Raw genomic sequence first — 8,888 nt, forward strand, 5'->3', positions numbered from 1 at the left:
CGCTGAGTGGTGTAACTCCAACCAAGCCTGAGCACTCCCCCGCTGAGTGGTGTAACTCCAACCAAGCCTGAGCACTCCACCGCTGAGTGGTGCAGCTCCAACCAAGCCTGAGCACTCCACCACTGAGTGGTGTAACTCCAACCAAGCCTGAGTACTCACCCCACTGAGTGGTGCAGTTCCAACCAAGCCTGAGCACTCCCCCGCTGAGTGGTGCAGCTCCAACCAAGCCTGAGCACTCCACCACTGAGTGGTGCAGCTCCAACCAGAGATCTCAGCACTGCTTCCAGACTTCGAGGTAACGCTGGCACAAGAATCTGGAAGGTGTTTTCGAGTCCTTACAATGAGGTGCACTGTGATTATAGTTGTTTTTAATAAACTCTACTCATTTCCCTCTCTCCTCCTCCTCCCCGAGGCTTCCAGTATATACCTGGTGTCAAACATCCAGCACTCTGGAGGTCCAAACTAAGGCTCTCTGAACCCTCTCTTTTCCCAGACTAGCATGTATGCCCACTGTCCCCACCCTGATTCCATTAGCAGGGAGACAAGAGCAGTTTTCCTGAAAAGTTTCCTCCCCGGCTCTGGAGCACCCCTCTCACTCCAGGGCGTCTTCTATATCTGCCACCCAGGCAACTCCAAGCTCAAGCTCAAGTTCAATGTACCTGCCAGCCTTCCACATTTGCCAACCTTGCGTCACACCCGAGGACAAACTGCCTAGAGGAGGAAATTCCACTGAGTTTCACTTTCCTTGCGTTTCACTTTCATTAACCATTGAGGCAAAGGCATAAAATCATGGTTGGTGGGGCCTCCATATGCCTCCCTCAACCCAAGACCCCCAGCCCAGAGGGAGTTGTTAGAAAAGTCCGAGATCTGATCTGTGCGTGCTTGTGTGCACTGATTTTTGAAAAGGACTTTTCCACATTACCATATATCCTCCCTATAAAAAGGCTGAAACAAGATAGCAGTACATAAACTTAAACGGAGAGAAATGCACTGCAAGCCAGCCTCCCTCTCCTAATCTGCAGAGAGATTGGGAGCTAAGGGTTTGGTAGAAAAGCTTCAGGGCCAATCTAATTGTTAAATAAAGAAAAAGAAAAGAAAAGAAAGGAGATGGATTCATATGTATTGTATGCTGCCATCTGCGTAAACAAGAGGGAAGGAAGGAGATTTGTACATATTTGCTCACAGAAATATAAACAGCTTCAAGGCTTCAAAAGCAACACGCAACGGCCTCAGGGAGTGAACCTGTGCTGACAGTAGAAAGGTACTACTTGTCTCTGTGTCCCTTTCCTTACTGTTTGAATTTTGAACCATATGGATGTATTATCTACTAAAAACATTAACAACTTAAGTAAAATATTAAAACAAAGAAAGCACTAACTTGTTAAAAGTCCAAACAGTGCCTCTCATGCAGCGGGCGCTTGACAAACCACTGCAGAATGAATGGGGAAAAAAGAGCCTATATATGTTAACATAATTGGAATTATACTACTCAGACGGCACAAGCTGATTTAAATAAGCTATCACACAAAACAACGAAACAAAAACACTTGACTGCTGATATGAAAGGCACCTGTGATTAGTTCTTAACAGAGGAACGGTATAAACTGAGAACAAAGGAAGATTTTAGATACCACCTAGCAACTGGCAAACGAGTCCAGAGGGCTAAAGTACAACAGCAGGACCAGGTCATAAACTCATACTGTGTTGGCGATTCATAATAAATAAGTAGATTTTAGCTATTGTTGCCACAAAAACAAACAAAAGAATGGATAATGTGAGATGGTGGATAATGTTAATTTGCTTCACTATAATTAACCTTTTTACTATTTCACTATAATAATACCTTAAATATGTATGATAGAATTTTTGTAAAAAGACCATTCTAAACATTTTCTCCCAAAACTGCTATGGGAGGGGTCAAACAGAGCCACCTGAAAGTCTGGGTACACAGCCCTCAGGGGCTCTATAAGAGGGGCAAGTTTTTATGTTTAGCCATTACAAATTTACCTTAAAATGACACAGGACTTTTCTCTTTCCTTCTATAATATAATTATGGCTATGCTAATATAAAACCCACTGTCTTTGCCCAAGTCTTTAAAAAATATGTACAGTGTTCAGTGTGTTACTTTACACCTCTTGGCCTACCACCTCCCATCTGAGGGAATTCGAGCCCCTCAATTTGAAAGTCACAGATTCTAGCTGAATTCTCAAACTGTCTACTAACTGGGATCTTGGAAGCAAAGTGCTTTGCCCAAAGGCACAAGGCAGACACCGTCAATAAGACTAGTCTATGAGAGCAACTTCCTAACGGGAGCAGAAGACTCATTCCCACTTGTTCTCCTTCCCATCTCTCCTCTCCCCACGCACACAGCCACTAAAATAAACGCCCTCCAAAGTCTGGTCCAGCTCCAGAAGCTCACATCCATTTATCACACTGCTCTGGGATCTCACCGTAACTGGCTAACTGAGCCAAGCAGCCCACAAAACATAAAATTTCTAAAAAGTCCCACATCTTATTAGACTGCCTATGAAATTCTATTTTTATAAACAAACCTACTTCTAAAATTTAGGAATTAATGTACTAATTGCAAATCTGTTTATTTGTTAAAACTAAATGCTTTGAAAATCTCTGATTAACCTACCATTTTGGATACTGTATGTGTTAAAAAATAGCATTGCCTATTCTTGACAATATTCCATAATACACATTTCCCCCGATTTTAGCTGACTTACCCTAACTTTGCCCAAGGCAATTTCCTATTAGAAACTTTACTAACTTATTTTATATAAAGATTCCTTGAATGATAAACAAGGGTTAACATTCCTACACTAAAATTATATTCAATTCTTACTCAAACTGTTTGGTATTATAAAGATGAGTAATATCCCTAAATCAAATGCATAAATCATGTTTTAGGAAATACACCTGCAGCAGGCAAGACACTTCAGTAGGAAACCAATTTTAACTGATGAAAGAAAATATCTTTGCAAGAAACAAAGTATACAAATTTTAGACGGCTACAGTATTTTCCCAAATAAAAGCATACACCCTGAAGCATCATTTTCCCTTGGGGAATTTAAGCCATTAGAATATTCATGTCTAGATATTTTAAAAATCTTTCTTGGAATTGCTCACTTTGAAAGAAATTGGGCAATTTGGTGCCTGTACCAAAATTTCGATTGGGTGGTAGCAGAGGAATAATCTGAGAATAATTTCTCTATTAGATCAAATATCTCTAGTCTCTAGGAAAAATTCCAGACGTTTTAGTCTCAAATGAATTCCACGCTGTCACAAAAGTAACCAGCGCACCAGGGTAAAGAAAGGTTTCTGGCAATGGTCATAGCCTGGGTGTGGGGTAGCACCGGAGAGAAGCAGAAACCACTGTCTCGGGAAGAGAACTGGCATCGGGAATCAAATGGCTCCAAGAGGGGCTGTACCCGCTGCCCTGGCCCTGCCAGGGAATGAGGTGCCAGGAAGAGTGCAGTCTGTCCCAGGCAGCTCCCCAGGACCTTGCTAGAGGGGTTGTGAACTTCAAAAGACAGACAACTACATAAAGAAATGTACGAAGTACAAAGGAAAAGGCATGTTTCAGTTTCAAAATACATTCCAAAGCAACGCAAGACAAATTCAAAAGAGAAAATCTTCTAGGCTGGGAGCAGAAGACCTAAAGATGAGTCACTGACCAACGCGCTCTTGTCTTTCCGCTTCTCCGACTTAAGTGAGAGGAGCTTAATTTTTTTTTCTTACTTATAATGCCATTGTAGGACTAGAATGAAATAACTGACATGGAAACCTTTATCTGCAAAATGTTAAGTAGATTATTACTGTACTCAATGGATGGCAAATTTATAAATGATTCTACTTTATAATTAGGTAACTATAAAAAAATAGGATCTTGCAAAATCCATTTAGGAAGTCTTATTATTCAAAGCCATGGTTTCTTTAGGAGCTTAATAAATAATGCAAGTCATTATGACTTAGATTTGAGCCTCCTTCTTCTAAACATACCCAGCTGTTCACCCAACTCAACAAGGCAGGAAGTAGCAGTCATACCTCTGGGGTCTGCTGGCCCCTGAGCCAGGAACTCCCACACCAGCAGCACTGTCCTCCTCAGTGTCCCGGAAGACTAGCCCAACGCCATGAGAAGGACAATGCTACCGGAGGGTGCACCTGTGTAACATAACCAGGGCACAGCCCAAGTGTCACTTCAGAGTAAGAGAAAGAAAAGTCAACAGACAAAAAGCAAACGGCTGAATAACAAAGATAAGAACAAAGTACTGCAGTGCAGTGGTGCCAGGTCTGAGATTTGCTGTAAAATCCTGCTCCCCTTTCTCCCAGAACACAGGGAGGAAGGGAAAAGAGAGGACCCAAGAATCATGGGCAGTGGACTGTTGATGCTGGGAGGCCAGGATATGGAGTTCACTTTACTATTCACTCTACGTTTTATTTTATGAGAGAGGGTCTTGCTCTATCGTCTGGGCTAAATTCAGTGTGATCATCATGGTTCACTGTGGCCTCAAACTCCTGGGCTGGAGCAATCATCCTGCCCTGGCCTCCTGGGTAGCTGGGACTACAGGTACCCACCAGCACACAAGGCTAATTTTTCTATTTTTTTGTAGAGATGGGGTCTCACTATATTACCCAGGCTGTACTTTGTGTCCGTTTTAAATTGTCACAAGAAAATGTTTTCCTAAGTAGGAATTTAATCTGGTGTGACCTCAATTAGGATAAAAAATAATACACACACAAACATAAAGCACTCAGAAGAACAGAAATGAACCACAAAGTTTATGTTGGATGCTGGGTGAAATCAAGGAACTAGTCAGCTGACTTCACACAACTGCCAAGCAGAGGGGCCGCTGTTCACAGCGAAAGCACCGAGCCTCACACAGACGGCAAGATTTCGCAGGGCCACCACCTTGGTAATAACCATTCAACCTAACCAACACTCCTTGGGAAGCGGGCCCTGACCCCGAAAGCGCACCCAAATACCACCCTCCTAGTACTCTACATGGCAGGGCTCTAACCCCTCATTCCCTCCTCACAGCAAGAAAACAAGTGTCCACTTTCTCAGACTAAAGGAACCAGGCTGAGTCAACAGGAGAAGAGAAAAGGCAGGCAAAAGGATCCAACCCAAGGCCTAAGAACGCCTTCCACGGGCTGCTGATAAAGAGGGAAGCCTGAGTCACAGGCTAAACTGGACTCTGTTTTCTTGTTCGCCCTCTCCCTTCTCACTTGCTCTCTATTTCCTTCCTAGCTCCAGGGGCAGGCCAGGCAGGCCGTTCACCGTGGCAGGTAAGGAGCCAGGGCAGGCCATGACGCTCTGTGCAGGAATTCCCTTCCACAAAGGCACTGCCCACAAGTTCTGAGACCAGTTACAGGGGACATCTGCAGAGACTGTGGGCCTTTTCTGAGACCTGTCTCTCAAGAAGACCGAAAATTGTCTTGGCAAAATATTTTAACTTGAGTATGGACAATCAGATTCAGCTAAAGCAGATCCAGCTGAACAGGGCAGCTTCAAAGACTTTAGAGGTGACTGACAAAGGTCCAAACCCCGAACTGAAAGGAATCCTTTGATCTTACACGTGCCAGGGACACAGTGCTCAGTTTATCTTCCTAGAGCAAAGTACTCATTACCCAAACGTTCAGACTCCTGACCTTTGCCACCTGAGTCACGTACCCTATCTCTATACGGACACTGAAAAGGGGGGGGTGGGGAGGGGAGGCTGCCATATAAGCCAATTTTCTAGGTGAAGAGGAAATTACTAAAATCTCATTCTGACATCTGTCCTCTCTGAATTTTTAAGAGAGGTTTGCTTTTCTTAAAAACTAGCCGGTTCCCATCTTATGGATAACATGAATCTTAATGTTTCTAATTTTTCGTTGGCTATCAGGATATGTGCAGGGCAACAGGACTGAACCTACAAGATTCTGTGCTGTTTCCTGAGGAGCCTAAGGAAGTGCCGCATGTGCCCTAACAGAAAGCCTCCCTCACCAGCCATGGGAATTTCTACTTCAGGAAAGAGAGGATCAGAAATGATACAGGGAATGGCATAAATGCTGGTTTTCCACTATTGATGCTTTCTGTATCATAGTTTATGGCACATGACAAGGCAGATTTGTCCAGTCTTATTCAAGAATCCCAGCTGGAAACTCTATTTGCCATTTAATTATCCTTTACTGGTAATATTGTCAGTTTTCTCAGAGTGTTGCTTTTAAATAGGTTTTTACAAATTCTGGTGCCAGGCAACATGAAATGGCAATTAGTCTCAATCTAAGGTTACATGCAATAAATATGTAATGGCAAAAACCACAAGTTTGGGGTTTAACAGCTACCTATGCCTTTTTTATAACTCATCTAAAACTTAATTTCAGGTGCAGGAAAACAAGTCAAATTTGACTTCAACTTTTAGGCTTTCACACCTCCCCACCCCAGGTTTTTGTTTTTCATCCAATACCAAATTGTTTAGCAACTAATAAATTGGTATACATTGTTTCTGCCTAACTAATAAGATACTTAATGACTGTGCTTCTTAAAGTCGGTCAAGTGATAAACACCAGATAAACGAATCACTATGCCATTCTAAACTGATCATTGCACACACAGTAACTTTTTAATCTGCACAGACTCCTTTTAGGTTTTACATAACAGGAAGAGCTTGGCAGAAACTCTCACATGACACTTAGCAGTCCCACGCCAGTGGGGGAGGGGGGGAGGAACGACTTGTTATTGCATGTCCCTGATCCCCTCCCCCCCCCCATTGGTTTGGGACTGAGCTCACCTCTCATTGATGAGCTTGTCCCTTATCCAGAGAGACAAGCCCTGGGATGATAACAAAGTCTAATTCGTGCTTCTAAGTCCAATTCATGCTTCTAACCTCTAACCAATATGGCTACTTTTTTGTGATTACCCCAAATGCCCCAATGTCATAGGTTACCATTATAATTAGCATGTTGAATGTTTAAAATTCCATATGCAATTCATTATAAAAATTAAATTAAACAAACTTCTGGGGGGGAGTCCCCTGGTACACCTGTAATAGCTCCTTTAAGCCATTAAGAAGCAGGTGTAACACTGCTCCATAGCTGAAGTTCTCTTAACCCACCTCCGCTCAGCCCTCAGTCAGGCTGGACTGTGGCACCCTTGCTCAGACACACTTACGCCTGGGGATGACTAAGCGCCTGCTCCTGTCACTGGTATCAGCTAATCTGAGTCTGGTGACTCTGTTTCCTCTGGATGATGTGCAATACTTACCAAGACTCAGCTGTATTTGCTTCCAAAGCTGTTTCTGTAGTTGCACTTGTTTCTGTTATTATCTAATTTAATTATCAATGAAATTTGATTCCAAAAAGCGAGCTGTTATTTCTATAAAACCAAAATGATTTAGAAATAGTAGAGGTGAATAGCTTAAAAAGAAGATTAAAGGAAAATTGGATGCGGTTGAGACAATCTCACTTTCTAAGAGGAAAAAAGTGACTGCTGATCCAGAAGTTCTTAGTTTGGGGGCTGCTGTGAACATTTTGTTGTTCTGACACCACTTCAGAGAAACAAAGCCTGGGCACTGAGGCTTTACGGGTGTGGATTGTGCAGGAAAGACAACAAATGCCACAAATCAAAGGTGCAAACACAAGATTCCTGGACACTCCATAAAAGACCAACAAACCCTAAACACTTATATTTCTAACTTTAATGAAGTGCTTACGGTAGGAATGTATTTTATTATTATTATTGCTGTTCCTGCCCTTAACTGATTAGTCACCCAACTAAGGGCCTCAAACACTGAAAGAGCAACTAAACCAAGGTGTGGACCCTCCCAGTGCATCTGTTCCCCTTCTGTGCCATCTCACCCTCCTCTCAGTGCCACCTCCTGCAGGTCTGCACTTCCCAAAGTCCCTTAGAGTGGGCTCCCGTTCCCAACCCTCTTGGTGGCCTAAACTCTCCCCGCTTTTTACTTTAAAGCATCAGTTTGCTGGGAAACAGTGGCCGAAACCTAAAGACGGCCTCCTCTCTCTCTCCTTCACAGGTACAACCTCCATTATCTCAAGTTTGGATCTTCTCACCCAGGAGCTGAACAAGGCAAAGTCAATACACACTGTGAGGTCCATTCCTCTATGTTCTCCCATCTGTCAGTGGTGCCAGCTCAAGAGTATACAAATAGGAGGTGAAGAGATCCAGGACTGCGGAAGGGGAGCTATTTTGGAACTAAGGAGAGCAAGGACCGAGATAGTCTGAAGGCAAAGAAGTTACAAAGTGGGAAGAACTAGACTTAAATTCCATCTCTGGCTTTCGGGAAGTGTCAACCTCCCCAAGCCTGTTTACTTTTCTATGAAAGACATCTACCACTGCCTGCCCCCAAGACGGAAAGACACCGAGCTTCAGAGCACCCAGGACAGTCCAAGCACACAGTAGGCACTCAACAAGTTACCTGTGAATGTAATGGGAATCCACCTTTTCACATCCGACTGCACCCCACCCCAAGATAGTATTATCTTCCACATCATCTTCCCTCCCCCAATTTCCATATCCAAAGATTCTCTTAAAAGTAGCTGGGTCCTCATCCTTCCATGGCTCCCCAAAACAGCAGCCTCAAGTGCTCTGTTAGGAAGAAACCTTCACCGTGCAAAGCCCTGATTACTTGCAGATATATGCTCTGCCTGTCAGCACGCTCGCAGGAGCTCAGAAAGCCCAGGACACTCAAAATGTGAATAACTGTTGGCTGATTTCTAGTATCAAACTTACTCAAAATTAACAGGTAGTAAGATCAGAAGTAAAATAGTAAAATAGTAAAATAGTATTCTCTTCCCATGAATGTGACCAACCCATTGTCTTTCAGTGACTCATCTAAGCTCTCTAATGTGGTCGCTGGATTTTTTTTTTTTTTTTTTT

General features: G+C 43.1%; 1 protein-coding gene across 6 annotated transcripts in view; it reads right to left on the reverse strand.

Moving 5' to 3' along the window:
• The window catches only part of SGMS1 (sphingomyelin synthase 1), a 158,155-nt gene that overhangs the window by 72,464 nt on the left and 76,803 nt on the right, over positions 1-8,888 (reverse strand). For 2 of the 6 annotated variants that reach the window (XM_023509620.1, XM_023509622.1), the window contains exon 4: positions 160-314. The exons of 3 other annotated variants lie outside the window; for them this stretch is intronic. The gene's annotated coding sequence lies outside the window, so the exon portion shown is untranslated. Of the gene's footprint in view, positions 1-159; positions 315-427; positions 920-8,888 lie in introns of those variants that run through there. One more of the 6 variants, XM_012801424.2, reaches the window with a different exon arrangement.

The sequence above is a fragment of the Otolemur garnettii genome, unplaced genomic scaffold (assembly GCF_000181295.1).
Source record: "Otolemur garnettii isolate 467f Iridium unplaced genomic scaffold, OtoGar3 scaffold00008, whole genome shotgun sequence".
NCBI lineage: Eukaryota > Metazoa > Chordata > Mammalia > Primates > Galagidae > Otolemur > Otolemur garnettii.